This window comes from Brienomyrus brachyistius, chromosome 13 (genome assembly GCF_023856365.1).
Source record: "Brienomyrus brachyistius isolate T26 chromosome 13, BBRACH_0.4, whole genome shotgun sequence".
Classification (NCBI taxonomy): domain Eukaryota; kingdom Metazoa; phylum Chordata; class Actinopteri; order Osteoglossiformes; family Mormyridae; genus Brienomyrus; species Brienomyrus brachyistius.
The window spans coordinates 11844714-11865031 of NC_064545.1; the positions used below are offsets into that span (position 1 = coordinate 11844714).

At 43.7% G+C, this 20318-nt stretch overlaps 1 protein-coding gene across 1 annotated transcript in view; it reads right to left on the minus strand.

Moving 5' to 3' along the window:
* LOC125706506 (synaptic vesicle glycoprotein 2B-like) overlaps positions 1–2820 on the minus strand; it is a 36128-nt gene extending 33308 nt beyond the window's left edge. The window contains exon 1 of the mRNA XM_048973229.1: positions 2561–2820. The gene's annotated coding sequence lies outside the window, so the exon portion shown is untranslated. The remainder of the gene's footprint in view (positions 1–2560) is intronic.
* Positions 2821–20318: the final 17498 nt, after the last annotated feature.

The window sequence follows — 20318 nt, forward strand, 5'->3', positions numbered from 1 at the left end:
AATGGCTGAATGGACATTGACTGATACATTGAAAATTAAAGGTTCATCAGTGACATATTAGCTGATATTTGGCTGTGATGTGTGATGTAACATAGCTGAAGGCTGCGGAAAAAGTTCTTTAGTAGGACACGATTTGGAGAATAATGTACACCTAGGTGATTGGTATTCAGGATTGTCGACTAGGCAACAAGGCGTGGGACTGAATAAGCATCTACAGCTCGCAGGGAACCACATCAAATTGTAGTGTCGTTTTACAGCTGTACCTGCATCCCCCTCCTTCACTATCAACACCCACCAGCACGGACCACAGTTACCGACCCTAAAAGTCACACCAAGGGAGGAGCGTGCCTACACGAATATAAACCACAAGCATCTATGACATAATCACTTTGCAGCATGTTCTGAGTTCATGGCCCTGGTAGCTTTCTGGAGGCGCATGGAGGTTTAATGCTCTGAGGTGCTCCGAGGGGTAGGAGCTCAAGAGGCTTTGACAGAATGACAAAAGGAATTTTTAAATATTTTACAATTCTATGCAAAAGCACAGAATGACCAATTCCTATAAGCGTGATGCAACCAGAGGTCAATAGTTCAGGTCCAGATGCTACAAATCCAGACCAAGATTTTGTTTCAACCAACCAGTTGAACATAACGAGTCACAGACACAGAGAACTGAACTGGTTGGTTGGAACAAAATCTTGGCCTGGATCATTATTTCCTGGACCTGAACTATCTACCTCTGGTCTCAGCTGACAGAAACATAATGATTGATTGTTAGGGTATGAGTTTCACTGAAATTAAATTAAACGGTCTGGTACGGTAGAATTCAGGGCGTACTCGCTGCTTCCTGAAACAGACTGCAGACTCACGCTGACCTTGTGCTGGATTAGCGGTTATGAGAAATAGATGGGCGATTAGCACAAGCTATGATGATGACCACAACGTGCTACGATGACACCTTAATAAGGAAATCATCTGATCCATACGGAGTCTGCAAACCTTTGTTGTTTAAGGTATTGCTGTGCCCTGTCACTCTCAGTTTCATACCTGCTTTATAAACATCATTCTAGCCCTTGTCTGTTGGATATCAGACACTTTGGAAGAATTGCGCAATCGCAAAAGAGTAAAAATAAATGCACAGATTGCTTGTAATATAAATCCTGCCCGAGTGAAGTAAATATCCAGCTGGCTGAATAATGAACGTTTCTCTAAATGCTTGACCTTCAAATGTAAACACGATAGTATCACTTGCAGTTTAGACTGAGATACAGATACATTACAAATCCATACTTATTATATAACATATAGCCATTGTTTGTTCATTACTTATGCTATGGTGCCTTAGTTTCTGTTGTGCCCAAAGCTCAGGGCAAGAGCATTAGAAGCCCTGTCCTGTCAACAAAAACAGGCTGATGGCCGGAGGTGGCGCGAGAAGGGCATGTGTCTCTCTCAGTTTCACCCTGCATACAGAATATCTCATTTTTGATAATTATTGTGTCGTCATTTCGTAAAATATGACATTTATCAGAGGCACATAAAGGCAGTGGGTTTTAGTCGAGGTAAACTCACGATATGGTCAGTTTGGCCTTTCATGTGCGATCTGTGGGGGCTGAAAGTTTGTCCGCAGCTGGAGACCACGGCTGCCATGATACCACAGTCCCCCCCCCCCCCCCCCACCCCCGGCTTGTCTATGATCTTAAGAAGCTGGTCCCTTTGCTTGGGACCCAGTGGGGTGGAATCGGGGGCAGGAATTGAAGCGGTATGCCAGTTCCACCTCGCTATCGCTGCCCGACGCGGCCCTTGTGATGGTGAATCTCACAAACAGCAGGCAGACACGCACGCCACTCCCCTGCACCCTGCGCGAGGCGTCGGCGATGTATAAATAATGCACGATAGGCTTTTTTTTTTCACCACAGGGATAGAGTGAAAGCCCGCAAGAGCTGAGCGACTCCAAGATGAAGGATGAAGACTTATTTCACCTGCAGCCATTGTGAGATCTGGGAATTTGCAGACTAACCCCAGAAGGGATTACGGAACCGTCCCGTGATCTCAGTCCCTCTGCCCATTATCAGCTACGAAACTCCTGACCTTCCCCTCTGAACTGTTCTCAAAAGTTTGTTCCAAATTCTGGATTGGTACACAGAAAAATCTGATTAATCAGCATGACTTTTGTTTATAGAGCAAATTATTTCTTTTGTGGTTTCCCTGGGTTACATATTTCCGTAATAATCTATTCATACTGTGACCATTATGTCATGGCAGTTTTAAGAAACACATCGATCTCCAGTAGGGTAATGATTCTGCTATATGATCCACAAACGCACCCGGTCGCAGTGCTGCGTTTCAGCCAGACATCACCGAGACACACGGAAAATACTTTTATGTCACATTTCCTTCCTTATGTCTAAAGAAATACAAATGCCATAGTGGAACATAATGGTTAGTTAAAATCACACGTCCTGAATTTTAAGATTCACTTAGTAGAATACAGCCTGTAATCCCATCCAAAATTAAACCAGTTGTGATTTTATAAAAGCAAATAAATCCAGTTAGAGACTCTTACCAGAATTGCATCCCCTTGGCACAAAAATATTTCTTCTCTTTGGAAATGGAATAAAGAGATGTAGGAACTCTAAAGAGAGAGAAAGAAAGCGAGGGAGGTGTGGAAAGGAAGTCCTACAAGTCCGTTGCAGCCACTTGGAGCCGTGAAACAGGAAATAAGAAGGTGGCCTCGCGATCCTTCCTGCTCCTGCTCGTCCCGACCAGAGCTCCCCGCGCTCCCGACTGCCAGAGGAAATGGTAGCGTCCACCCTGGCTTAGGAGCACACCCCGGGGAGGGGGGTGTTGACAAGAGAGTGTGTGTGAGTGAAAATGAGAGAGGGAGACTCACAGGGGATGAGTGCAGTAGATAAGTGTGTGAGACGGGGGGGCTTTGACTGACAGATATGTTCATCTTTAAAGTGAAGAGTAAGCGATATGGTGGAGCTTCTGCACAAAGTGTCGCCCAGTCCTCTGTCACCCCATATTCCATGGGATGGCTGGGAATTACAAGATCTAAATCCCTCACAAAACTCACACTTTGTGTCTAATTACTTTTTAGCAATAGTCTGTTGAGCTGGGGACTGGGGATGGTGGAGGGGCCGTTTGTCAGCGCCTGCTCTGTGACAGAGATGCTGTTGTCATTTCGCTGCGAATAAAAGGTGTCACTAGCCCCTCCAGGGATGCCCAGGTTCAGAGCAAACAGGCCTTTCCAAAGCATCTATTGTGTCCCTCCCCGTTGCTCTGATGCACCAGCTGCACTTCTCTGTCTGTTCATGTGCCTTTATGTCTGTGGCAGTTGTGTTTAATAGTGCTTTTATAATGCTTTTTAGAATGATGATGCAGAATGGCGCTCGGGTAAGGCTCATTGGCCGGAGACAGTCTGAAGCAAACAGGCCCGCAAACATGATGCCCTGTGTTCAGGGCTCCGTGACAGATGGCTGCTCTGTGCTGATCATTCAGAAAGACGCCAATGAACAGGAGCGCGCTCAGCAGCCAGCCGTTAATCCCTCCTAAACTACTCTGTGACTGTTTTTTGCAGAAACGCCTATGTTCCAACTTTACCTTCAGTGTGTAAAACTAACTTAACAATGGAGTTTACATAAAGTCAGTAAAATTGTTAATTTGTTTTATGTATTTTTACTTTATATTTTGTATTAATCATTTTTATATGAATATTTTTGGGCTGTGGAATGAATCATCCGAATTTCCATTATTTCTTATGGGAAAATTCACTTTGATATACGAGTGCTTTGGATGACGAGCACGTTTCCTGAACGAATTATGCTCGCAATCCGAGGTTTTACTGTTTATGTGTGTATATACGTGTGTGTGCGTGTATTACTGTATACGCACACATATATAGTACGTGCATGTATGTGTGTACAGTATGTGTACTGTATATGTCCATAAATCCAAAAGAGTGCCGGAGACGAAGGCAGCCCATCTCAGCCAGAGTTGAAGGAATACCAGGAACCAGGAAGTAATTTGTGTTATTCAGGACTCCTGCATCAATGCCACCTGCATCAATGCCACCGGCACAGGTACTACACAGAAAGAGGAAGGGCTTGGCTTGGCCATCTTCATAAGCAAGAAATCATTCTCTTATTTTTTGGTCATAATGACTTTAGTTGGTATGTAGAGTATATTCAGAGATCAGCTTCTGAGCGTGTTATTTGTTTCTCGTAAGGGATACTCTGTCGTCTTTAAGACTGGCCTTTGTGAGGAGCTGCTGTCTTTGAATTCCCGTTCCACCTTTGCTTTAACCCCTCTGCCAGCCCAGGTTGGTCTGTGCCACTGCAGGACGTCATTATGGGAAGCAGATGATCTCCTGCACAGAGGTAAAACTCCCTAATCTCATGCTCGGATCATTCTAATGCAAAGAGGATTAGCTCCGCCCAATCAGGGCCCACGCCTAAATATAGAACAAATAACTGTCCCTCTTTCCTTTATTCCTTCACCTCTGCTCTCTCCTACCCTTCATCTCCAGCCACAATGCAAACCCTCTGGTATCTTTCATCAACAGTTGTTCACCTCAGACCTCACTGAGGTATATCCGTTTATCTCCCAAACTTTTTTTTCCAGTACAGTCACATTGAATGAATTAATATTACATGTATGCAGCACTTTTCAAAACACCCAGAATGCTTTACAGAACCAATGGGGAGCCACTTCAGCCACCGCCATTATGTAGCCCCCCCCCCCCCCTCCCCCCCCCGGATGACGTGACAGCAGCCATTCTGTGCCAGTACACTCACCACACTGTAGCTAAGGTGGTGAAGGGACAGGAGAGAATTCACCAGTCATATATAGGGGATGATTAGGAGGACAGATTTAAAAGGCCACAATGGGCGATTTTAGCCAGAACATCAGGGTACCACCTCTGAACCCTGAGCCTGAACCCCATCCCAAAAAGCACACCAAAGAGGCACTGGTTCACATAACCGTCTGGATGCAGGAGGAAGCAGGTGGACCTCGAGGAAACCCCCTGTGTCACAATGCGGGAACATGCAAGCTTCGGATGTGCAAGAAAGCCGTAGACTTGTGTCTGATCCACCTGCCTGTACCTGGACACGTAGTAGGACAGGCCTGGACGAATCTACACCCGTCCATCTTGATATGAAATGTCTGTGGTATTTCTGATGACCTTGGAGTGAATGGTCTTGGTCCCGCTATTCCCAGATGTGCAGACCTCACCGGCCAGACTGTCCCCAGACTGTCCCGGATTGATCTCTTCCCTTCACTGGACATGCAATTTGAGAGGTCATTGCCGCTTGTTTATTTCCGGAGGCTGTGTGTCCATTTCCACACTTCTGCCCCCCTACCAATACACCATTATGCAGATCTGAGTTGTCCTCCACTTTGGGGAGATGCTGCTCCCAGGATGGCAGCTGGAGCCTTTAGCTAATGAGCTGAAAACCGCATGCTGATTATTCACATAGCTCTCAGAACCATGCAGCAGACTGACAGAGAACCTAGAAGGAATGTGTGGGGCGTGGCCCCCCCACTGCCGAGGTCACATCCTCCTTACCACTCATGGGGGTGAATCAGGTGAAGTTTGTGTGCTGATTATGTCTGTCTATAACTGAAACTAAGCCCTGATGTCACAGCCCTTTCCTTCATGGGGAGGCTGTACTGGGATATTCCCACTGCCCATGAAAGCACAATGTTCCTTGGGCCTTGTGTCTTGTGGTTCCAATCAGACCAGAGGCTGCCTCACATCGTCAAAACCCACAGAGGAGAGGCCTTGATGCAGCATTATCTCTGGGTTTTACGGGTTCTCCAACAGAACCACTCTGTAGAGACTCGGATTACAGGGACAACAGGCTGCCTGATGAGGTTCACAGACCTTATATCCCATAAAGCCGCCCCCCTGGATGAAAAGCTGAAACCACTGATTGACCATCACATGTGCTTCGATGCAGGATCCTGCCTGTGACTTTTAGCACGAAAAAGATAACTTTGAAGCTGGTGTCATGAATGCGGGTTGGATGGCAGGAGTGTCACATGCTTTACAGCAGTGTGTAATTTTGTGCTGTGGGGCATCACCTCCTGTTCCATTACAACATGTTCCTGGGGGGTGATGGATTAACTTTAAACCCATCTCCCCACTGTTAGAGAAAAAGATACGTGAGAAGGTAATCCTCGCAGTGATTTGGGGAATGAAGGTAACCCCCAGCAGTGTGTGTGAGGGGTTTCACTGTCCTTAGCAAATCACTCATGAAAGATTGCGAGAGCTCCACCCCTAGTCCTATTATCCACCAATCAGCTCCCAGTACAAGACTACCTGTGCCCTGATGCAAGTGACTGATTCAAAATCCCAGTCTGGGTCTGGGTAGAGCCCGCCTACTTTAGCAATCCCACCCGAATCTGTGCCATAAACCAGTTCATCCTTCGCAGAATCCTCTGCCCTCATTACGTGCCTCGTCTCGCATCAGAAGAGCACCACTTACATGGACACCATTGTGTTTCATGCCACTGCGCTCCAAAATAACTTCAAATCACTCCCCTGACAAGTGTTTGCTGTTTGTTCATATCTGATTAGCTGTTTTCTATTTGTGTTCCTCACTGCGGTGAAGAAACATCCATCCACCGATGCACCCAATGCCAGGTCACAGCAAACCCTCTTTCTAAGCTCAGGCCCTTGATAAATTCTGCGCCTATTTAATCTGCATGGTGTTGCCCGGCCCATCGCGCGGCTGGGGAGCTTCATATTGAAACAGATGCTGATTCACTCAGAACCAGTGAGAAGGCGGGACAGAATGATGCAGCGCTTTCCAGACATTTAATTTTACCCCAGTTACGTAAACTGCATTGATGTTGAGTCTCATCTTGGACGTTGTGCATTTTGCACGCAAAATATTCCTCTGACGGAGGATATTTCACCTTCATTTTCTGCTGTTCTGTTCAATTAATTTGTCCTGATATTAGTTTGACACAGTAAATACAAATTGGATGCATGCAGGTTATCTCCTACACTGATTATTGATTAATAGGCTTCTGAGCTGCAGATGACTGGAGTTCAATAAAGCAAAGCCTTGTGGGTATTATCATAATTGAAGTCAGGTTACCCCAGTCTTTCTACATACAGGGCAGGCTGGACCACAGCTGGTATGATTTCAGCATTTTATTTTTTTTTATTATCATATGCTTTTATAAAGAACAAATAAACAAGCAAACGAAAATCTACTACTTTCCTAAGACACTAGAAAACAGTAGAAGAGGCAAATAAACAAAATGTATTTTAACTTTTGTATTTGATATTTGCACAATTCACAATTCACCCAAATGTTTACAGCATGGCACTCAGACACAGACACATGACCCATTAAGGCAATAAAAGAGACAGAGGCTCAGATCCAGGTAATTTTGGAGAACCTTGTAGGTGAAAGAGATAGTGGAGGAGATAATGTGTGACATCAAGGCAGTGGTGGAAAAAGGCAGTGGAGGAGGAGATCGAAGCCATGGTGGATGTGATGGAGGATTAGATGAAAGCAGTGGTGGAGAAGGCTAAATAAAATGACATTAAAATCCTTTTAACTTATGAATAAACCAATATAAAAATGGAGAGAATGGTGTTTTATTTGAACATATTCAAAACTTGACGTCATTAATTTCTTAAATGTCTAAAAAGGAGGTTACATGCACATTCTGTCTCAGTAAGACAAAGCCAAATCCAGATTCTGACATAAGTGAAATCATGAGGTTTTTAAAGCTCAAGAGCAGACAGGCTTGCTGCTTCTCATCTTAAGGGCTTGACTGGCCTTCTGGGACTTTTACATAGTAAAATTCAAGTGGTACAAAACATTAAATGCCCGACTGTACTAATTGTAAAAGAAGCAGGTTAACAGAAGATCATGTTCAGATCAGGGAACGGGCTTTCCGGTCAGGTCAAGGCAAAATACTGAAAACAAGATTTTTTTTTTCCACCTAAAACCAATGACTAACAGCCATCTACCTTCTAAAAAGTCGTCCTTGTCAGGGTCACCAGCAGTCTAGTGCAAGTAGCATATGTCACAAGTCAGGAATACTCCCCCTGGATGTGATACTAGTCCATTGCAGGGAACATGCACACAAAAACACACAAAAACACACACAAACACACGTTTGTATTAATATCTTTGTGGGGTCTATCTACTTTCTATGAGCATAACCCTAATCCCACCTATAACAATATTACTCCTACCCAGCCGTAATTACAACTATAAGTAACCAAACAAAATACAACATTTTTAGCATTTTTAGCATTTTTATTGCCTTTACAGGTTTCCCTGTTTCCCAGGTTTCCCAAAAATGTCCCGACAAGGTCAAAATAACAGCTTTTTATCACAATTTTTGGATATTGTTCCCTACAATCTAATATGTACATGATCACACAGACAAACACACACACTCGCGCAAACACTATAAGCAAATTACGGATGGTGAATGTTTTCTCACGCCTCCCTTAAATGTACCCAGAGTCTGTTGCTGAACTCCACACCCATCTGCAGCCCCTGCTGAGACCCATCACCCGGTGACTGGCTCCCAGTTTGGTTCCTCCTTTGGTTAAACCAGCATCCACTACTATTGCTAATTAAAATCCCAACTCCTTACCCCATCCCCGCTTTACATGTCCAAGCCTACAGTACCATATTTGCACAAGCTTGCTATCGGGGTCTAGGGATGTCCTTAGGGGGGGGTCATGGCCAGGCCCAGTAAATATGTGCCCACCCTTGCTGCCTCCCCACGCCAAAATAATAAAAGCAAAATATGGATTATTTTATTTTATAAGCGGGGCCATAGGAGACACTGTGCAGTGTGCCTCCTCAACCCATAAATATAACTGGCCTCTGATGCCCCCCATAAACATAACTGGACCCCGATTAAGTGCCACTGCTTGCAGTGCAATAATATGGTGCCATTACTGTGCAACCAGTGATTTTTAACAACAAATGGCGCCACAGAATAAGTGAGATTAGAGATGTTTCCCCGGTGGCCGAGAAAACCCAAAATAAAGAAAGACACGTCCAATAGAAAAACGGGCTACAGAGCATATTATTCACATTCACAACGGACATGCAAACACACTGAGAATTCATATTAAGAAAACACTTTCATCAAAATGACAACGCACACGAACCACATTTTACAAACGCGCTGCACCTTCCTAGACGTGCCGCAAATACAAAATCAGTCACATTAATCCTACCATTTACCACACAGCTTCTTGATTGTTGTTGTGGCAATCTGTTGAAACGGAAGCTACAGTGAAAGCTCACAGTGATCACGTCTGTAGGGGTGAAATTCACTATAACTGGATGATCACTATAACCCATTTTTTTCTTCCTTATGTCTCAGGCTGATTACCATCTAACTGACATGTATATTTTCTACATGGATATAAGGTAATAAAATGGACAGTGTCATTATTTACTTAATTGTAAAAACTTTCAAAATACAGTAAAACTTACAGTGAAATTACAGTACAGTAAAATCTCGTTATAACGTACTTTAAGGGAACTGGTAAGACAGGCCGCTATATCCAGGGTTGCTGTATGCCCAGAGCACAACTACAGGACACCATTTACTCATGCCACACCCAAGCAGAGACACCTGTGTTATAGATTATTAGATTGTATATGTAGTAATCCAACTTTACCTGAAAAGATGCGTGTCTATTAATAATCACGCTGGATATCACGGGCACGCCACGCGCCTTGTAGGCGGAGCCTGCATGTCCGTTATAGCGATGACCATCCATTCATGTCTATGCACATAACCCTAAACCCAGCAATGACAGCCTTAGCCCCCTACCCAGCCCTAACCTTAACCATAAGTAAGAAAACCGAATACAAGACCTTTGGCTATTTTCGTTTTTTAGATGGCACAGATTTTTAAATCACAGAATCTTATTACATTGTGGGAACATTTGCTAATATATACATGAGCCACAAAGACATACGCCAACACACACACACACTCTACATGCAACTTAGAGATTGTATTTCACCCAACGGCTTGTCACTGGACTGTGGGAGACAGGACCAGAGCAACAGGGGGAGGGGATGTAAACTACACACACACAGCGTCGTGATGAAGGTCTGAGGTGACTGTACCTACTAAGTCAGTTCCGTTCATTCCTCATATCCATCCATCCATTTAAACATTTTTTCTGGGCAGGGTTAAGGGGCCTACACAGGGCCTGGAAGAGATGCCAGTTGAGCTGAAATATCCGTGATGAAATTATTCGGCAAGATACTAAGTTTAGGATTTATTCATTAAAAACTAATGACGCCGAATGACAGCTTGAATGACTCCATCAGCAGTCACATGATCTAATTATCCCTGCACTCTCTCTGTCTAGGCGCTCGAAGATGAAGAGATTTTACATCCTGCATTGATGGCCGATGAAGACTGAGTCTCTCCAGAGCTGAACACAAATTTCGATCAGAGGCACAACTGCATGAATCCTGATGAGATGCCGCTTGAACCAGCTGTGTTCAGGCTACAGGTGCATTGCTCAGCTCTGCTGCTACCTTCCTAGACTAAGCACTGGAGAAAAAATATCTTCTGTAAGTAAAATATTATGGTTAATGTTTTAGAACATATAGTAATAAATTATATAAATAGGACATAAAAGTCTTGCGTGTAAATGCAGGTATGCTGGGAGGCAGACACACTATTCCTCTGCCCTGTAGGATTTCCTGGTAAATCACGGGCCCACGTCACATTTGTGTCGTTTGTGGGTATTTCATTGTTTCATTCTACGCTCCAAAAGCCACACATACAAAACCTTGTTGATTCTGCTAAACGCAACAGCCACTGAGACTGTCCTGAAAGACCACCCCACCCCCCCCACCCCCCCCAGTCCTGATCAACCTCCTCAGGATGAGAAAAGAGATCGCCTTACCTCCGTCAGCCGTGGTGGTGCCTCCGAGTCCCAGTGCTGGGGGATCCTCGGTGGTCAGGTTGGTGCAGGGAGGCAGGGGGGGGGGCAGTGGTGGTGGTGGGGGGGGGGGGGGGGTTTCTTGATGCAGTCTGGGCGAGTGCTGCATCCTAATAAGCATCAGAAGGCGTCCCTCACTCTGAAGTAGTGCTGACTCTGTATGTGGGCTGGGCAGGGCTGGGCTGGGCTGGTGGGGGGGGGGGGGGGGGGCACCAGCTGGCTGGGGGTCAGCAGCTACTGCGTGCATTTGGGTTGGCTCTGCCCAAGGCCTCCCCCACAGGTGACCACAGTGCACTGGGGACCCGGACTGAGCAACCAGCAGGATGGACAGATAGTGGGAGCAGATTGAGTGAATTAGAGCCTGCGCCCTTTCCAGGGGGAGGAGCTTACCCACTCACAGCTCTCTAGGCAGGAGGCCCGCTTGCCCGGATTCCCCCCGGTCCGGTTTTCCGTCCCTGCATCCAAACTGCTGTTGGGTGTCCTCCTTTTAGCCCCCTTGTTCTCCTGTTCCCCTCCCCGCTACCCGCCTTCCTGTCGGCAACTAGCTTTATTGTCTCCCACAAAAACACACAAAACACATGCGCACACATACTAGGGAAGCCAAGAACAGCCATGCAATAGATATACCAGCTTCTGTACCATATGTACGAATTAACACCCCCCCCCCCCCCAAATCAACAACTTTTCACGGGTGTCGTGCTTTTTGACTTTTCGTCCTCCATTGTAGAGTCCAGCCAGTGGTCACTCTGTCTGTAGATTACTGACAACAATGTGCCGTGTGTCTGTAGGATGTCGCTGAAATGCCATTTTGAGGAGCTCATACAGTTATGCACCTATAGTACCAGTGTGTTAGTCTGGCCTTGAAAGAGCAGTTTGTTCTGTATTGACTGAAATGTTCTCTCTGTACCAGAGTCTGCTAGCTGTCTTTCAGTCACGTGACCAAGCCTAGTCCTAACCATAGGGTACCCTGGGTGTTAGTCTTCATCCAGTCATTTAAGGGAGGGGGGCGGGGGGTTAGCATTGATCTTTGCCAGGCACTGAAATGAGCTTTTTGGCCACTGAGAGACAGAGACTTTCCTTCTGTAATGATCTGTGGTCATATGTCTGATTAACCATCAGTACAAGAGAAAATTCATTATTAATAATGATTTTTGGCTGCAGTTTATATTCTGTTGTTCTATGCTTCAGATACCTGTCATCATCTTGGAAGAGTGCAATGCAGATCTATAATAGTGCCTTTGGCAACACCTAAGCACTCTTTGATGTACTGGGATGGAGTTTATTTTTGCACGGTGCAGGCAGAGCGCCATCTAGAGGACCTGAGCATATAACGCAGGCTGGCTCTTGAAGAAGGCAGCCTGAGGCGGTGGGAGTTTGGTCAGACTGGAAATGTTGTTTAAGGAGAGTTCTGAATAATTGCTGAAGAAAATATTGCATGTTTTTACTTTATTTGTAGAGTGTATTATTGTATTATTTATGTGTTGCAATGTTTGTTTTTGTGTCTTTGAGCCCTTGTCCTTAATAGGTTTTTTAACTTAATAAGAATTGTGTTCATAAGTGACTTGCCTGGAAAAATAAAGGTTAAATTAAAAAAATTAATTAATTGTTATGCTTAAAATTTATTTAGATGTCATATCTACGCTTTTTAAATTGAATCAGGAGATGACAAGTGGAACTATTGATTCTGTAGTGGTTACAGCGAGTTTTTTCAGTTATATATTATGGTTCTTATGAAACGACCTCCACTTTAATCGTGTAGTACATCAAAAAAAAGCTGCTGACAAAATCAGGAGCAGTAACATCCTTAACTGTCCTAATAATTGCATCTGTTGGGCAGAGGCCTTCCCCTGCAGCAGTGCAATTTATCCATCACTCAGTTTCCAGTAACCCTAAATTTCATTAGGATTGCTGTGACCACGATATATACAGCACTGTTCAGTAGTCTTAGGACATCACAGAAAATGTTTAAAGCTATTTGTCTTGGCAGCCGAAGACCTTTGCACAGTATTTCCCATTCGCTGACAAGCTGCTTTATAAAGTGATATTATGCTTAAGAGCTCTGTGATGCCCCTGGGTGGTTAAATACTATTGCATTGTGTGCTGACATAAAAATTTGACTATAAGAAGCCAAACCATTAAAATTAAATTTATGTTTGCAGCATGAGATTAGAATATTAGCTTCACTGAATGTGCAATTAAATCAGAGTAAATAAAATGCGTATCCAGGTGCTTTATTTTTGCTCTATGTTTATACATTTATTTATCATTTCAAAGCTTATTTTACTGTAAAACCAAATGCAATCTGACTATAAAGTCTATAATATCTCAGCTTTGAGCTGTGCTTATTGTGACCTGAAGCTCTTGGAAAAGTCCCACATCCATTTGCTAATGAATCTGAAACTCCCAGAATGCTTTTCTCATCTGGAAGAGTGTTTTGAATCCAGCATCCTCATACAAATGGTCCAACTACCCTTTATGGAATGAGAATCAGAAGCCATTATTAGGCCAGTAGCCTAATCAGCCATTTTTTTTTACAAAGTCATGTATTATTTTAACTTTTATTTCTTTGAGAGATGTTGGTCTCTGTTAATGTTCAATGTGTATTATGTCAAACGGGCAACTAACCTTGGTGGTATATAAATAGTGGAGTGTGGTTGTGGTGTTCAGGATGGGGCATGGAAAGGGGATTGTTTGTATATCTTAAACATAAATTGTTAATCATAAAAAGGAAAGCAAATATACATATACATGGTTTTACAAAACATGCTAATGTGGAAAAAGAAAATAATATTTTTAAGTAGCCAATACAGAAATGTTATACTGAACACATCTAGCAAAACAGACTAATGACAGGAGTTTCTTGAGTTACCTCAGGATGTCTAAAATATCTTGAAGAATGACTTTGAAAAATAAATAACACAAATTTTACCAAAATAACCCAAATCATTATAATTATAGTAACAATAATTCTAGCTGGCAAATGAATGGAAGACTGTATACCTCTCTAAATATTATTTAATTCAAAAATAACAACTGAGATTATATATTAAACCCATAAAGAATGTAATAAATGTATGTATGTTTTTAACTTTTACCAGTCTGCTCATTTATATGTAAAGCTTTCTGAAAACCTTTTAATTAAACGAAATTACATTTTTATCGAAGTGGTTTGGGTTTTTTGAGATATGTGTACTTAAAATACAGTAACTCTTTTATTTAACAGACCCCAATATAACAGGATTTGTGTTTAACAGTCAAAATTGTACACTGCTATGTATTTTGTCAGTCATGCTGCGAACATAACTCGCATAGATCATTCTAATGTCTGTCCATCCATCCATCCATCCATCCATCCATCCATCCATTTTCTGCTGCTTACCCAGGGTCGGGTCATGGGGGCAGCAGTCTAAACAGGGATTCCCAGACCTCCCTCTTACCAGTCACCTTCTTCAGCTCCACCGGAGGAATATAATGGCATTTCCAGGCCAGCCGAGAGATACAATCTCTCCAGTGTGTCCTGATTCTGCCCTGGGGCCTCCTCCCAGATGGATATGCCTGAAACATCTCCCCAGGGAGGCTTCCAAAAGGCATCCTAGATAGATCTCTGAACCACCTCAACTGGCTCCTTGCGATGCAGAGGATCCCCCGCACAGGGTAGGGTGAGAACCAGTTTTGGAGGTGCTGACCCACATCACGACTGCCTCACACTCAGCTGCAAACCACCCCAGTGTGTGCTACAGGTCACCCGCTGATGATGCCAATAGGAACGCGTCACCTGCAAAAAGCATGATCCTGAGACCACCGAACAGACTCCCTCCCTTTGGCTACACCTAGAAATTCTGTCCATAACAGTTATCAATGGACAAACCTTCCTGTCCATTACTGTAAACAGCATGGGTAAACCCCTACTTCCCCCCCAACTGAAAGCCTCACTGATCTCCTCCCACATCTGAATTTTACATCAGCAACCACCAAAGCCTTTCAGCTACTTTAGTAGCTCAGAAGGCTTCCTTGTTCAGCCTGACGGCTCCCTTTGCTGCTGGTGTCCACCACCGGGTTTGGGGATTGCCGCTGTGATAGGCACTGGCAACCTTATGACCACAGCTTCACACTGCTGCCTCAAGTTTGGAATCTTAGCACATGGCCCATTCAGGCCCAATGTCCCCTGACTCCCTCAGAATGCAAGAGAAGTTCCACCATGAGTTAAAGATCTCCCAGACGGGAGCCTCTGCTAGATGCTCCCAGCACACCCTTACTCTGTGTTTGGGTTTACCAGGTCTGTCCGGCGTCTTCCCCCACCATCGGATCCAACTCACCACCAGGTGGTGCTCTTCACCCGAGTGTCCAAAACATACAGACGTAGATCTAATGATGCAATTACCAAATCAATCATCGAACTGTGGTCTTGGATGCTCTGGTGCCAAGTGCACCAATGAACAGCCTTATGTTTGAACATCATATTCATTATGGACAAACTATGGTTGACATAGAAGTCCAATAACTCATCACCATTCGGATTTCGATCAGGCAGGTAACTCTTCTCAATCACACCCTTCCAGGTTTCACTCTCATTACCCATGTGAGCGTTAAAGTTCCCCAGCAGAACAATGGAGTCTCCAGAAGGGTCGCCTACTAGCCCCCCCCCCCCCCCCCCAAGGTCTCCAACAGGGTCGGATCCTCTGGACTGCTGTTCAGCACGTACGCAGAGACCACAGTCAGAGCGCCTTCCCAAACTTGAATTTAAATGGAAGTGATCCCGCAACACACTGGCACCAAACCAGGAGGCTATCAGCAGACCCACCCCAGTCTGGCACCTCTCCCCATGGGCAACTCAAGAGTGGAATAGAGTCCAGCCGCTCTCCAGGAGTTCAGTTCCAGAACCAAGCTGTGCGTCGAGGAGAGCCCGACTATATCTAGTCAGTATCTCTCTACCTCCTGCACCTGCTCAGGCTCATAACCAGAGAGATTATGTTCAATGTACCGAGAGCCAGTTTTAGTAGCCGATAATCTGTCTGTCGAGGCCCCTGCCTTCGACTGCCAGCCGATCTACACTGCACACTACTCCCCGGCTCCTTCTGCAGGTGGTGGGCCAACAGGAGGAATTTAATAAATATATACATTTTAAAAACATGTACGTGAAGTTTTAAAACCCAACAATAACGCATAGTATCCATTATGAATTTTAGTGTTGAATTTTACCTCAAACTACCTCCCACCTTTTTTCACTGAATTTAAAAGTGCGTCTCCTGCATTGTAGCTCGTGGTGCATCTTTAAGTTGCTGGTAAAATCAAATCTGGCTGAACTTGGCTGAATCTGGCCTCTGCATTCCTTTCTCGTTGTAAATTAGAAAATAAAACATACATTTTCCATTAATATTTATCTGAATTAACCCACTGCAAAATATGTCTACTATGTTTAACTTGTTAAAACACGAAAGAGATTTTTCTAGGGTGCAGAAAAGATCAGTACTACTGGACGGCCCAGAGAATGTGGTCTGACATGGCCCATGTCTTCAAGCTCACACTTAATCTATTGCTGCTTTGACTCAGAACACAATATGCGTGCGTTCCTGCCGGTACAAACCTCAGAAAAAACCTGAATGTGTGTGAAGGTATATTTCTTTGTATGTACCCACATATGTGTGTATGTAAGGGTGTATGTGGCTTTTTTATCATATGGTATAATTAGAATATGTTTGACTCAATATAAATTTATCACAAATCCATATTATGAAAAGAAACAATATAAAAACAAAAAATACTTCAAAAATCTACGGTGACCACCTTCAAAGTGCATGAAAAGTGGGGCTGAGGTCTGGTACTAGAGGCCTAATTTATTTAATAAACACTTTCATGATAATGTTCTTTCTCAGAATACATTTTGACCACCTTCAGAAAGACCGCTGTGTCTTTTCCCTGTACAATTTCGTCTGTTTGTGTTTTTGCTAAAGCCTAAACCTTTGCAGCAAATCGTTGTGTTATTATGACAGTTACTGCCTCTATTTGCATACATATGTTGGTAATAAAAGGCAAACATACATGCAAACGTAAATGTGACCCTAAACCTAACCCAATTTTCAGTTTAAATATTTTTAGTATCTTATACCATTACAAGAAACAAAACTACACTTAGGAGTTTTTTTAGGTGTAATGCAATACAGTATATTGAAAGTTCACATTAAGTTACATTAAAAATGTAATATCGGTGTGTTATGTCATCATATCAAATTTACAGTAAACACGACGCTTACACATGGTAAGATTACTGGAAACACATGTCTGTTGTGCTAAAAAGTCATGAACACACATTTATCAGCTATTTAAAAACATTTTCCCGGGGAAGTTTGCCACTGGCCCACCCTAGTAATGGCTCCGCCCCCCCCATCCATTCATCTCTAAATACGCCCCTGATGGAAACCTTTTCAGTTTTGGGATCTACAGTCTCGCCAGGACATGAAATGGTAGAGCAACACCATGAAAACGTTCACGATGACACACTTCATGCGACAGCTGAGGACGTTCAATGAGCCCTGGCAGCTACTGCTCTACTCTCATCTCACCGTCACAGTCGAGTTCAAATCGAGCACAAACAAAATCGTCAAGTGCGCAGGAATGAGCAGTGGTGCTAATCTGCCCACCCTTCAGGACCGGAGTCAGGAAACGGGGACGGAAAATCGTCACAAATCTCTCACTCCTAGGCCACAACCTCTTTGAACTTCTCCTGTCCAGTAGCTGCTACAGATCACTGAGTGCCAGAACAGACAGACACAGGAAAGGTTTTTTCCTACAATGCATCACTCTTGCGAACAGATAACCCAGCTGCCTCAGCTCAGACGTACAGTTGCCCCCCCCCCCCCCCACTCCTATACCTCATTGCTATAAATTACTCACTATACTTGTTGTGTACATTGCACATTGCACATTTTTGTGCATTTGTACCAGTTGAGATATACACTGAGATGCAGTCCTGCACATTTATCAGCAACACATCCACGTTGTAAATATCAGTCAGACTGTATGTGAGCATAGGGGTGGCATGGTGGTGCAGTGGTTCGCACTGTTGCCTCACACCTCTGGGACCTGGGTTTGAGTCTTCGCCTGGGTCACATGTGTGACACATGGCTCTGATAGGACAAGAGATAAATAGTTTTACCTGCAGAAACATGTGCATAAACTAAAGACCCATGAAGCACCATGTACCGGTCTGAGCGGCACCAAGCGTGCAGCGTCCCTGAAGCACCATGCACCGGTCTGAGTAGCACTGCCTACACCCGTGGCTACTCTCAAAAGCAAAATTATCCTATCAGATCTTAGAATTTCCCCACCTTCTTTTCATTTATTTCTTGGCTTTTTTGCCCCATTTGCAGTCCTCCTTCGAGTGGAACCCCATTCTCTCCATGACAGACCCCACCAGGGAGGTGTTTCCCCACAGATGTGCTGCAGATTTTTCAAAATGGAAACATGCCTTTTATGGAAGAGGGCAGGCCAAGTTTCGAAACATACATGAGTATGAGAAAAAATACTCACCCACAGTTGGATTCTTTACCACCAGAGGGAGCCCTAATAAATCCTCGTTAATTTGGACAGTGTTTTGTTCAGTCCAAACAAAGTTTAATGCTTCAGTTAATCACCTAACTGAAAGAGACACGTCTTTTTACAGAGAGGACTGCTGTCATGATTTCTGGCACTTCTCCAAGTCACCAAAACCACCCATTGTCAGCAGGCATGAAAACAGACATTTTCTATATCTTTGAAGTTTGAGGTCAAATGAGATGTAGCCTACTGTAGAACACGAACATAGTGAGTTTTCTGCTGCATCATGATATATCAGCTTGAAGGTTCTTGATAAAAATAGTGCAAGGGTCTCACTTAAAATCTCATTCGTTTCACAGTAATAGCTTGAAATGGGCAGGAGATAAAGGGAGTGATGAGATTCAGTCTGTGTGTTCAAGCTTCTCGCAATGACATCACTGCTTCAATGACATCACTGCTTCAATGACATCACTGCTTCAATGACATCACTGCTGGCATCATCAGAATAATCAAAACCAGATCGAATTTCACCTACCTTTATGTCAAAAACAGGGCACATACAGCTGTGGGAAAAATTGAGAGACCACTCTATATTTCTAAACAAATCTGCATTTTAAAATCCTGGTTTAATCGTGGTTCTGTTGGCAGAAGGTTATGCTGAGCAGCAGGTTGCTTCCAGGTTGGAAATTTCTAAAACAGCAGCACACAAGAATAAGGTGAAGCAGGAGACACTGGGACATTCTAATGGCAGAGATGACCGTTAACTTATCCAGCAGTTTCTCATGAATCATAGGATGACATGCAGGTAATGATGTTGGAAACATGAAGGACCTTTAACTGGTGTCTCTGATGCTGTTCAGAATGAAACGTGATGGTACAATGCTGCAGGTGGTCATCCGAGTTATACCCAAAACCATCAGACTGGGGAGGGTATCGATATTCCCCTCCGCCTCCAAAGCTGGGGACTCCAATGCTGCCCCTGCTGTGTGTGTCGAGCATTTCTCCTCCTACACCGATTTACTTCCACAGTCCAAAAACAGGTGAAATTGTGTTTTTAGGTAGCTTGTTCTGTATGTGTGTCCTGTGACTGACTGGCATCCCATCCAGGGTGTCTTTATGCTGGGCTTGCATTCATTTTTTTATATCTTTAAAAGATTTTAATAATTCAATTAATAATATTGTCAATAATATCCAATTTGATCGAACGGTTTCGCAATAAAGAGAAGATGGCAGGGCCAAATATAAAAAAACATGCATTATTTTAAACCACCACTAGAGGGATACAGCATTCACAACAAATGTACAATGTCACAAGTTAGTAGAAATTCCGATATACAGCACAAATTTCACATTCAATGTTTTTTGGCTTGAAAATGTTGCATTTTGTTTCTTTAATTTAATTAATTCTAATTCTTGATACATAATTTCACATTAAGAACTACCTCTGACTTACAGTCATACCAATACCAAACTGTCGCCCGGGGCACTGATTTGCAAAGTTTTTTTTCCCACAGGAATCTGTTGTACATTATAAACATTTATATTACAGAAAAGTGACAAACATAAATACTGTAACAGATCAGTCGGTCGTTGACCATTTGCACAAGATTATAAAGCAACCTGTTAACCATAATTCTTAACACAATTGACTGTAAATGCGCTTACTGATGCGCAAATCCGCAATACGCTCTAGAATTATGGGAATCGATAAAGAACGACGGCTGTTTGAGCCAATGATAAAAAGACAGTCGTTCCTCGGATCTGTTCCAACCAGCGCGGGGTTTCGCTACGTAAGTCCCGCCCACCTAGACGCGCTCAGTGA